The following is a 12,507-nucleotide window of genomic DNA, read 5'->3' on the forward strand; positions in this document are numbered from 1 at the left end:
AACCTGACAGTTTGCAAGGATTATGCATTCCTCGTGGAGGCCAGTTTGGTAGTGGGCTACAAAGATTGTGCTTGGTGATGTGTAATGTTAGTTGTTCTGCCACATATGCCCCAAAGACCTTGCCAAGAGAGGAGATGTCTGTAGTTGAAAAGATGTTGGTATCTGCCTGTGGTCTTTTTAGTAGCAGAGTAGTTGTGCCTATTTCTAAACTATTCTTCTAAGATTACATCAAATTTGGTTCAATCATTTTCTGAGAGTTGATGCAGGTCGATATCTATGTAATGGTATTTATACAGCACAAACCTAGCTATAAAGCATTGGAGCACTGCACATTACTTGGGGAAATAGGAGACGATTTCAATTGTGTACATCAAGTTGGGATTACAGAAATACAATTCACATATTACAGTCTACAGTATTTAGGCACCAGGGGATGAAGTAATTTGTCTAGAGTCACACAGTGTTGAGTCAAGCATGGAGGCCAGGATTTGAACCTGGGTCCTCAGGTTCGAAAGCCAGCAACTGTAGTCACAAGGCCACATCTTCCATGTTCAGTTTAGTTTTAGATGATATGTGGATTAAATTACTCATTATTTTAATTTTGTTGAGAAAGTATTCTTTGGCTTCTTCACAGTCGGAGTTGAATTGGATTGGGTAGGATCAGGAAGGATGATATACGCTATTATTTATCGTTTTGAATAATTCCTTTCATTTGTTAAGTAAGAATTGGAATTTCTCTTGAAGACTGAAAACATGTACCTTTATGAAGTTACATTTGTAATTGTCCCTGGCGGTTTTGATGGATGAAAGGGATCTTGAAATTATCATCCTAGAACTTTGGGCTGCCTCAATAACAGTGATGCTATTGACTCAAATGCTTGAGTGAGGGCTTCACTTTATGGAAAAACAAGTAACTGATGTTCTTAGATATTTGACTGTAGCTCTTGCCATTGATATTGCAAGTGTGAGTGTTTCATTGGACATATGCTTGAAAGAGCATTTAAGCATTGATTCTCTTTTGGGGAGTGAAGTACTGATTGCTTTGAGAGCTGAAGTCTCACAAGGTTGGTGGAGTGTTCAGACAATTGTAGTTCAGGCGGTTCGAGACAATCAGAATTAACGTTATCTGTCATCATTAAGCCTAAGAGCTTGCCTTTCGCATGATGGGTCACTCAAATTGTAGTGGACTATGCATTCCTAGAAGATTTTGAACTGAGTGTAGTTTAGTTTGGTATGTTATTGTTGGACCTGGCCCTTTTACAGGGTCATTCCCCAGACTTTTTGCTTTTTGCCTCCATATTTTTCTGACCTTTGTTGGCTGACGTTTTGACTCTGAGCACTTTTTCACTGCTAACCAGTGCTAAAGAGCATGTGCTCTCTCTTACAAATTTGGTATAATTGGATTATACCTGATTGGCATATTTAATTTACCTATAAGTCCCTTGTAAAGTGCTATCCCTATACCAACGGCCTGTAAATTAAATGCTACTAGTGGGCCTGCAGCGCTGCTTGCGCCACCCACTGAAGTAGCCTGTCAAACCTATCTAAGGCCTCCTAGCGCAGAGCCTGTGTGCGCAGTTTCCTGCCACAGGGTCCTGGCATCTAAATGTACTTGCCAGGCCCAGAACTCCCCTTTTACTACATGTAAGTCACCCATAAGGAACGCCCTAGCTAGCCCTTTGGGCAGGGTGCCATGTATGTAGAAGGAAGGACATGTGCCATGTTGCATGGCCTGTCCTGGTAGTGACAAACAGCCTAACTTGGTGTCTCACTGCTGTGAGTGCTGCCTCCTCATAGGATTGCATTGGAAATGCCCTGCCTTATGTGCAAGGGGTATTGTCTGATTTATGAGGGGTGGCGTAGGCATGTTTGGTATGGTTGTGATAGTGGTGAGAAATGCTGCTTACTGGTGTAGGTGTATTTTTTATTACTATCACAGAAATGCCACTTCTAGAAAGTGCACATTTATCAGTGCTTATGACTTTGGTGTTTTGCAGCTTGCCTCCAATCCACGCCTGGGTAGACTGACAGTTGGGGCTTTGTGCATACTTCTCAGACAGCCTGAACACAGGGAGGGTGGAGGTGACACAGAGGTGCATCTACATATTGTAAAGCCTTCCAGGGCTGAGAGAAGGGAGAGGTGGGGCACACCTGCATTTGTAAAGACTGTGCCCTGGCCACACACAATATGGTCATTAACCCCCCACTGATGTTTGGAGCCTGTGCTGAAAGGAGAGAGGGCCCAGAACCAATTATAACTGGTTGGAACCTCCTCTCCCTACCATTGTAAAACACTAAAAGAACTAAGGGGCATATTTATACTCCGTTTGCGCCGAATTTGCGTCGTTTTTTTCGACGCAAATTTGACGCAAAACTAACTCCATATTTATACTTTGGCGTTAGACGCGTCTAGCGCCAAAGTTCATGGAGTTAGCGTCATTTTTTTGTGTCAACACCTTCCTTGCGTTAATGATATGCAAGGTAGGCGTTCCCGTCTTAAAAAATGACTCCGATGCATGTGCGTCGGATTTATACTCCCGGTCAAAAATGACGCCCGAGAGTGGGCGGGTCTAAAAAACCTGCATTAGCGCCGGATTTTAGCGCCTGGGTCAGGGCAGGCGTTAAGGGACCTGTGGGCTCAGAATGAGCCCAGAGGTGCCCTCCCCTGCCCCCAGGGACACCCCTGCCACCCTTGCCCACCCCAGGAGGACACCCAAGGATGGAGGGACCCACCCCAGGGACATTAAGGTAAGTCCAGGTAGGTATTTTTGTTAATTTTTTTTGTGGCATAGGGGGGCCTGATTTGTGCCCCCCTACATGCCACTATGCCCAATGACCATGCCCAGGGGACAGAAGTTCCCTGGGCATGGCCATTGGGCAAGGGGGCATGACTCCTGTCTTTGCTAAGACAGGAGTCATTTCAATGGGGGATGGGCGTCGTAAAAAAATGGCGCAAATCGGGTTGTGGCGATTTTTTTGCCTCAGCCTGACTTGCACCATTTGTGGACGCCCATACGCCATTTTCCCCCTACGCCGGCGCTGCCTGGTGTACGTCGTTTTTTTTAACGCACACCAGACAGCGCCGGCGGCTAACGCCGGCTAACGTCATCCAATAAATACGGCGCCCGCATGGCGCTTCAGAATGGCGTTAGCCGGCGCTAATTTTTTTGACGCAAAACTGCGTTGGCGCAGTTTTGCGTCAAAAAGTATAAATATGGGCCTAAATATAAGTACAGGGGAATTTTCCCCACAATTTGAACACTCTTGGAACTTGAAACTGGACACAGAACGCTGATGCATTGACTCACCAGGAAACCACCTTGGACTGCTGCTGTTGTGCTGACCTGTGACCTGCCTGGTCACTAGGAGGAACTGACGCCATCTGCACCCCTTGTGCTGGCCTGTAGTTGGGCCCCGCAGCCCTGTGCTTTTTCCTGCTCTACCTGTTTCCCAGGGGAAGGGTGCTGTGGCCCCTGACCCCTGCAAAAAGATTCTTGAAGACTCTGACAGAGCGCTTGGAAAAAGCGCGCTCTTTATTGCTGAAAAAGATCACCGCCACAGCCCTGGCTGCAAGCTTAGCTTTAGCGCTGTAAAAAGCACTTCGTTTTGCTTCCCGGAATCACCGCCGCAGCCCGAGCGTGGATAGAGCCTTCCCGCTTCCGGGAGCGCTCCACTGCTGCTAGGAATCACCACAGTAGCCCGGCTTCCCGTGTGATTTTCACGCCGGAGATGCGCTGCCCTGGTGCCCCCAGGGCACCAACAAACTCACAGGAAGGAGCGAGCCGCTCCTACCGTGTCCCTGGGTGACGCCCCTTTTCAGAGAGCCCCCGGGGCACAACTTGGCTCCCTTTCTGCAAAGCTGCTTCCCTCGCGGATGAGGGAAAGCAGAAACGCGGCTCACGCACCGGATCGGGTGCGGCGGCCTGGGGAAACAGGTGAGGAGCCTCCTCAGAGGCCCCTGCTTCTCCCGCTTCGTCATTAGGCAGCCACACCGTGGACAAGGGTGGCTGCCTCTCTAACAAGCAGGACGAGGGGGAGAAAGGGAGTTCCCTTTCCCCCGGTCACTGCGCTAGGGACACGATCGCCCTGACTACGCTAAACCTTTGGCTTTTGCCCCCCCCCCCTCGGAGAGGGCCATTAGAGGCCCAGAGGGCCCCCAAAGATCACGGGTCCCCGGAGGGGCCTGTTCTAAACCCGAGAGAGAGGGTGCTGATCGCCCCTCCCCCAAAAAGCACCACATGGCCCCCATTTTTGCGCATAGGAGCACCGGGGGCCCCCATGCTCAACTTCTAGGCACTGGAAGTGCCTCTCTACCAGAAACCAGGTACTCTTTAGGAAATCTAGGCTCTAGGAGCCTAATACAGACTTGTGGATGTTTACTATTTCCTACCTGGTTACTGTTTCTACATATATGTGCTTATGTTCCTTTTATGGGCATGTCTAGCTGATATGTAATTATATGACTTGTGATATTCTCTAATGTTTCTTTTATTCAGGGATTGTCCATGACAAGTGCATATATTTTTTATTCTAATTCCTAACTTCTGCTTATGTTGCAGAATCCTGAGTACTTACGTATTCTAATGTGACAACTGCATATTCTTGCAGATTATTAGTAACTTGTGTAACATTCTGACAACTGCTAAGGTAGCAGGGTATTACTTACATGTAATGTTGGTCTAATTATGTTTTGTGCAATACAGATTATTTTTACATAACTCAGTGTTGTGTTTACTTTGTGGTGTACATTTTGCGTCACGTGTGTTGTGTGTGTTGTGCAAACGCTTTACACATTGTCTCCGGGTTAAGCCTGACTGCTCGTGCCAAGCTACCAAGGGGGTGAGCAGGGGTTATCTTGGACGTGTAACTCCCTAGCCCTGACTAGAGTGGGTAAGTTCTGCCTGGCTGAGGTGCTTACCCTAGCCAACCAGAAACCCCATTTCTAACAGTTATGTACACATGTTTTTCTCAACAAAGTTTGATGTTTGTGTGTTGTTATTTGGGAAGGAGTTCCAGGACGTTTTTTTTGTCATTCAACTTAACTGAGTGTGTTCGTATTGATTATGCAAGAAAGAGTGTTTTGGTGGTTTAACCAGGACTGCCAACTTAGTCAAATATTTTAACATGAGAGAAGGGGCAGAGCCATGAAGGAGGTGGGGCCTCTTGCATAGAAATGCTTCTGTAAGAGGCACTTCTGCAACCTTCACCCTCGATTGCCCCCTACTTCAAAAAAACAGCCCCCCCCAAAAAAAAATTTGAAAAAAATCTTGCTGAGGCTGCTGCCGCAGATGTCTTGGGGTGTTTTTAAACCCCTTAATTGACATTGGCTGCTCAGAGCCTTCAAAAACAGCTGAAAAGCAACTGTTGTGCAGCGGTCTTGAGCTGCTTTCCCTCCCACCATATGATATGGGCTCCTCACCGTGTGACAGTGTGAGGGGTGCCGCTATCACGTGACACATGGTTGGCATCCTGTGAGTTGACAGGTCTCTTTAACAGATCTATGTCTGGCCATTGTAACTCCGTGAGCAATAAGAATGTTTATATTGGATAGCGAGTGATTGTTTATCCACGTTTCAATGTTCCAGGATGAGTTTGTGGATCTTAACAGCAATGACTGTGTGATATGCATTTGCAGATCTGCATTTGTGTTATGCACAGTTGATTAAAATCCTAGTGAAATTTCTGTTCTGAAGATGCTAAAATTCATGTTAAGCTCTGTTATGACGTTTCAGGCATTATTTTTTTGGGTGTGGCGAGGTTGGCTTTTTATGGTTTCAGGCTGGAGGACATTAAGGACCCAATTTACAGTTTGGTGGCAGGGTAGTTCAATGTAACGGAGTACCCCAACCATCAAACTCTCCGTTCACATGCCCCATTTTGAACCGTGTGGCAGGTTTACACCGATGGAGTAAAATATATTCCATCAGTGTAAAGCTTCTCCTAATGCCAAGGGATAATGGGCTATTAGAGGAAAGTGAATGCCAGTGACTGTCACATGACTGGTGGGGTGAATATAACAAAAGCATTAGCAAGGTAGAAGAAATGCATAGTTGAAAATAGATGCAGTTCCCTGGAATGTGCAATCATTCTATTTAAGGGGAACTAGTTTTTTCAAACATGCTGCTGCTGTACCCGTTTCTTTGACTTCATGCTAAAACTGATGGTTCTGTTCTAGTTTTTCCACTGAGAGCATTCGATTAAGGGAAGTGTGGGTTGATTTGACTTGCTGTGCTAAAGCATAATCCTGAAATGGTTGCTTGGGGGCATTGACTTGTCGTGCAATTTGATATTTTAGATATTTGGCATTCCGTAGGTGGTGGGTAGGAAACATTTGGTGTAAGTTTGCCGATGTTTTCGAGCCCCAGAACTTCATCTTTCACAAGGGTAGAAAGCCCCTCCTGCGTGAATCGAAATGAGAGCCATGACATTGCTCAGCAGGTTAAACTAATCTTTCTTACTGTTTGGCAGTATCCTTCTTTGGGGGTTTAACGGCGGCTAAGTCTGTGTAAATACTCACAGTTTGCTTTAGGAGTGGGGTGTTTGCTGTGGTGCAAGTCTAATTCCCAGCCATCCCTGTAGTTTGAAAGGAACCGCACCTTCTCGCCATCCCTTCGTAGTGTTTTTTGGAAATTAGGAGCTTGCTGAAACTGGCTGTCTTCGCCACCCAAAGAAGTATCATTTTTGGGGGGAAGGCACTACCCTTTTGTAACCTTATTCTGCCAATTATCCTATTTGAATACGACATACCATTTGTTATCAAATGCAAAAAATATAAAACATGGAAACAGAAAACTAGTGAAGAATCTCTCTCTTTGTTTCCGGCACTTATTTATTCATGTGTTTTATATGTTCTCCCCAAAAATAATTGTACAGGCTTTCTTTTACCAAACAGATGGTGATACGTGTTTTTATACCCTTTGGCACGCCACATTTTTTCAGTAGAACACCAAGATTGCTTCATTATGAATGGATTCACTGATTTGTTGTTGCAGGTATTGTTATTTGTTAAATTAGGTCACCGAAGATATTTTTGCGTGGGAACCAGAGAGCTTTAGGCAAGACAGATGGCTGTTTGATTATTTTGTTGTGCTAACCAGGAGGTAAGAAACTCCCTAGTCAGCATGTGACCCCTTGTGCATACTGTTTGGCCTCTTCGAAAGAGCACACCCGGACAGTGATTTTACTAAACTTTTCATCACATTAATTTGAGATGCTCCGTGGCAAAGCAAAATTACGAAATGTGCAGTGAACGCAAAATAGTATAGCATCCGCAAGTTGCTTCAGTTTCTAAGTTAACAACGTATCTTCTAGACGAGAAACTTGCCCATATTTATACTTTTTTAGCACCGCATTTGCGCTGCTTTTTGAGGCAAAAGCTGCGCAAATTTCCAAAATACAATTGTATTTTGGAAGTTTGCGCCGCTTTTGCGTCAAAACATGACGCTTACGCGGCGCTAAAGAAGTATAAATATGGCTCATTTCTCTGGGAACTGAAAAAGCCGAAGTGTAACTGCTAACGCGTCCCTTTATGAAAATGTATTACACATCAGGACTCGTTTTTAGGCCAATGAATCTTTTGACCTAGTTGAGAGACACCTTAGGACGAGATAGTTAATCAATATGTCAATCAATACGTCTATGATGTCATCAATATTTATCACAACAATACATTTCACTTTAGTCAAAGTCATTAATAAATTCAAAACACTACCATGACCTTTCAGTCATAAATAACCACACAAGTTTAGTAGAATTTTATGAGTTTTATTCTCTATTGTTTACAAATCCAATAGCAGGTGAGACAATCTCAAAACCAAGAAACATAAAAGCATAGTCACAATATGGCAACTTTGGTAAGATTTCATTAAAGCGAGAATCACAAACATCAGAACATAACACGGCGTGAACATAGATCAATTTAGCAGAGTATCAATAACATGTCAGTTCATCAAAGCATAGATTCAGTTGTTTGTCAATTTGCGTCAGTTTAGTGAACACCTGTCCTAACCACTGATTAGCATTCGCATGTTGGGCTTCATGCAAAACAATTTAGAACACCAATTTGGAAAACATCTAACTATGGTCTCTGTCAAAAGTAAGCAGTTGGTACCTGGAAAGGAAAAGCAAACAGACAAATCACAAATGCATTGTCATAATTACCCTCCAAAGTTTAGGTCAGCGCACAGGTTAAGTCTTTGTCTTCAGGACATCAGTCAAATCGCCATCAGTCAGGACTCAGCTCCGGGACAAAAGGGCACTTCCCTCATAAGGAGGTAAAGCGTAAAATGGACAATTCTAAGGGCGAGGATGGTTTTAAGTAAACCAACAAGTCACCAGAGTGACAAAGTTTCTGGATAAAATCAATAGCATTCCCTAACTAATTCTAAATGGCTCCCCGTGTCATGGGTTTTTATCCCTTTTTCGTGGTACATTCCCCCAAAATTCTATTGGACATTTGTTATATCCCACTATCTTTAACCTATCAGAAAACACATTAGGTCACCTAACTCTTCACCCCATATTATTTTACAGACATTTTATTGGTCTCCATAATTGACCTCTTCAGAGGTGGCACGTCCGGTATGATTTCATCCTTCTGTAACATCTTTTGGTCAGTAACTCCATTGTCTTCACCAGTTTGAATGACCTTCTACATTACATTAATCTACACTGTTTCATTTTGTTTTAATATCATCCTACAAGCAATGAAGAATGCATGAGAACGGATCTAGCATGGTTACATTCATCTTTAGTTTGAAGGAAAAAACACACACGGGTCATGTCCTTTTGTGAGTCAGCACACTGCAAGATAGGAAAAATACATTTAATATGAGAGCCAAACAGCTAAGCTTCAACTCATGCTAACTTAAGGCCTATAAGGATTTCAGCTCAAATTCAATAACACAATTAGCATAAACGTATTCAATGTATTGCTATATAACATTTTAATCATTATTATTAGTCTACGTATACATTGGCGGCCACTCCCCGTGGTCACATTTCAGGTGCATATTCAAGCAAAATTACTAATAAAGTTTCTATGCGGCATTATCACACACTAATCCATAAACATTTTATGTTAATATAGATTATATAAGCTACGCTCAATCAGTTCCCTCCTCTGATGACGTTTTATCACACAAACCTTTCCCTTTGACCTTTCACTTTAATTTTTCACCTTGCACATGATGCGCATTTCAACATCTTGTCCCTTCTGTGAACTTTCCCAAATTTCATTAAACATTTTCTCCCTTTCACTTTCTTCATTCCTTTTATTTCTCTTTTTCCAATTTCTTTTGATTTTGTCATTTATTTTGCATGCTCCCCATAATCCTAATAAACAGGCCAGAACAATTAATAGACCCCCTAATATTTTTGCAAGTACCCCATTCCAAATATTGTTAAGCCAGCTCCCTACTCTGGCAATTCCTTTTCCTAATTTCTCCCACACTCCAGGGGCCAGATGTAGCAAAAAAGCAATTTGCGACTTGCAAATTGCGAGTCCTTGCGACTCGCAATTTGCAAGTCGCAAATTGCTATGCAGTACGGTGTCTCAGACACCGTCTGCAACTCGCAATGGGGTCGCAATGACCCACCTCATGAATATTCATGAGGTGGGTCGCAAATTGCGGCCCCATTGCGAGTATAGGCACTCGCTAACATGGAGGCCTGCTGTAGTCAGCAGGCCTCCATGTTAGCGACCTGCTTTTTCAATAAAGCATTTTTTTATTTTTGAAATGTAGCCCGTTTTCCCTAAGGGAAAACGAGCTGCATTTAAAAAAAATCCGAAACCTTTTGTTTCGGTTTTTTCAGGGCAGGGAGTGGTCCCTTGGACCACTCCCTGCCCTGAAAAAATATTTTGGGGTCCAGTCTCAAACTGGAAGGGGTCCCATGGGGACCCCTTCCAATTTGCGAGTGGGTTACCATCCACTTGAAGTGGATGGTAACTGCGACTCCATTTGCGACCGCGTACGCGGTCGCAAATGGAGTTGCATACCACTGCGACTCGCAAATAGGAAGGGAACACCCCTTCCTATTTGCGATTCGGAAATGCATTTTGCGAGTCGGTAACGACTCGCAAAATGCATTTCTGCATAGGAAACACGCATTTGCGAGTCGCAAACGGCAGATTTTGCCGTTTGCGACTTGCAAAGTGTTTCCTACATCTGACCCCAGATTCCTTCAAATCCTTCAAGTCTGCACTATCTTTAGTTAGGTTAGTAAGCATTCCTCTTATCTTTTTACTATTGTCAGGTATATATGAGCAACAATGACGCTCGTTGAGCATCTTGCAGACTCCGCCGCTCTTTGCTAAAAGAATGTCTAAAGCAAGCCGATTTTGAAGAGTCATAGCTCTTTCCGCAGCAAGTTCAGTATCCATCAGCAGTATAGCCGCTGTAAAATTCATCAGCATGTTATCCACAATAGTAGAAAGCCTTTGAATCTTTATGGAGTTTAAGATAACCCCTACCGAAGGAATTATGGCTCCAAATATGTCACCAATGACAGCAGACGCTGTCTCTCGTTTTTGTCTAGCATTTTGTAATTCAGACGTTTTAGGTAATTGCTTTAAGTCATCAATCTGGTAAATCTTTGGGAAAACTATTCCCAAATAACATGTCTCATACTATCCCTTTGGGAGACGGTAATAAGCATTAAGTCCACAGATATAATAGATCCCAGGGATCGCTGGATCCTGTCCATTTAACATGAATGTCCATTCACTCTGAAACAAAAACACATGCCTGCATTCACTCGTTCCCACAAATAAAGTGTCATGTTCAGATTTCGGCCTATATATACAAAGCCTTCCTACATGTAATGCATCTATAGCTAGTTTGCCTTGCGTCTTTATTGCAGTGTAAGCATAATCATTTGCATATGTGAATTTTTCTAGCCCCTTTTCTAATCTTTCTTTTAAAGCTTTGCTTCTATCATCAGTGTGATCTAAAAAGCTTTTCTCTACAGGTGTCAATAAGCAAGTCAGATTATTGCGGTGTGCAGAAGCTGTCCCAAATTTAAGCGTTGGTTCAAAGAAACCTCTAACTAGTTTTATACTATGCTCCTTAGCTAACTTGTTCAGACACTCAATCACAGGCACAAAAGAAAACACCACATCCAAATTTGAATAGAAGTATTGCACATACTCTTGATTATAGAATCTTGTTAGTAGCAAACTACAACTTATACCGTACGTTAGGGGCAAGCTATGATAGGTGACCCCTTCTTGTACTGATGAAGGAATCTTTGTGCACACAACAGTTTTTCGCATCCATTGTTTCAACATACTCATTCAGCAAGCGATAGAAGACATTAGTGGAAAGTTCCCCTTTTGAGTTAGTTCCCTCATGCAAGTGTCTTGCATCCTGCTCAAACTTTTCCCACAGTGTTAGTGTTGTAAGCTCAGGTTTTGAAGCATTGTTAGTCACTTTCTTATCCAACCACGGCATTCCCACAATCACACCTACAATTATTATTGCACACACAATACCTAAAATAAGACTTAACCAACCACACACTTTACCCCTTTTGCTACTACCTCTATTATAAGCCATGTCTGTAGAGAATCAGATAGCAGAACAATAATCAACTTGAGGACGATATAAACTCTTTTTTTTTTTTCTTGATGCAAAAGTTTCTTTCTCTCTTTGTGTATTTACAGCGTTTCACTCACTCCAGGACCCTTTTGTGAAATCAGGTTTAGCAGCTTGTCATAATCGGGTTTTCAAAGTCAATTCAGGTTATCAGTGTTGCATCCGGTAATTTATAAGTCTCTTTCTTAATTTTTTCAGTTTTCAATTTCGAAATTTTGGTTTTAACAAAGTCTCTTTCTCTGATTTATTTCAGGTACCGTAATATTGGCCTGGTACTTCTCGATCAAAACAGAACGCTAAGAATTCTTGTTGCCATTCAGATGTTGTTGCATATGCCCATTCAGGACCTGCGTACCTTCTATTTGCGGTCCTTTTTCTTTTCAATCTGCGTTCGCCTTGCAATTCTCCTTCACTTAGATCCTCTACTCGGGATGTATCAGTTTCTTCTGTTATTGTTTCACCTGGTATGACCCTTTCTTTCGCAGCCTGTTTCTCTGGCCAGTTATCACCCTTGTGCGTCTTCTTCCTGCTTGTTCTTTCAGGACGCTGAACAGCACCCTCCTCTTGGGCTATGGTGTTTTCTCTTGATGGACCTGCAACTGGCTCAGGGGACGCCGGTGTGCTTTGATCTCTCTCTATTATTTCCCTTTCTTCTTCTTCTGGATCTGTGACAGGTTGAAGCTCTAGTCCGTACCCGTCTACTTCTGGGAGAACCTCTCCTTGATTTAGCTCTCCTGCTGCCTCTACTGAGATAGGCACACTGTCAGCTCTCTCAAACTTGTTTACTGTTTGAGGGACTAGGCTGTTCTCAGTGGGCTCTCCTACAGTCTCAGTTTCCCCTTGACTATTTTCAGGCCCTGAGACTTCCTTCTCTGGACTTGCTGAGTCGGATACTTCAAGTTCCTCATCAGTT

This window comes from Pleurodeles waltl, chromosome 4_1 (assembly GCF_031143425.1).
Source record: "Pleurodeles waltl isolate 20211129_DDA chromosome 4_1, aPleWal1.hap1.20221129, whole genome shotgun sequence".
Lineage (NCBI taxonomy): Eukaryota > Metazoa > Chordata > Amphibia > Caudata > Salamandridae > Pleurodeles > Pleurodeles waltl.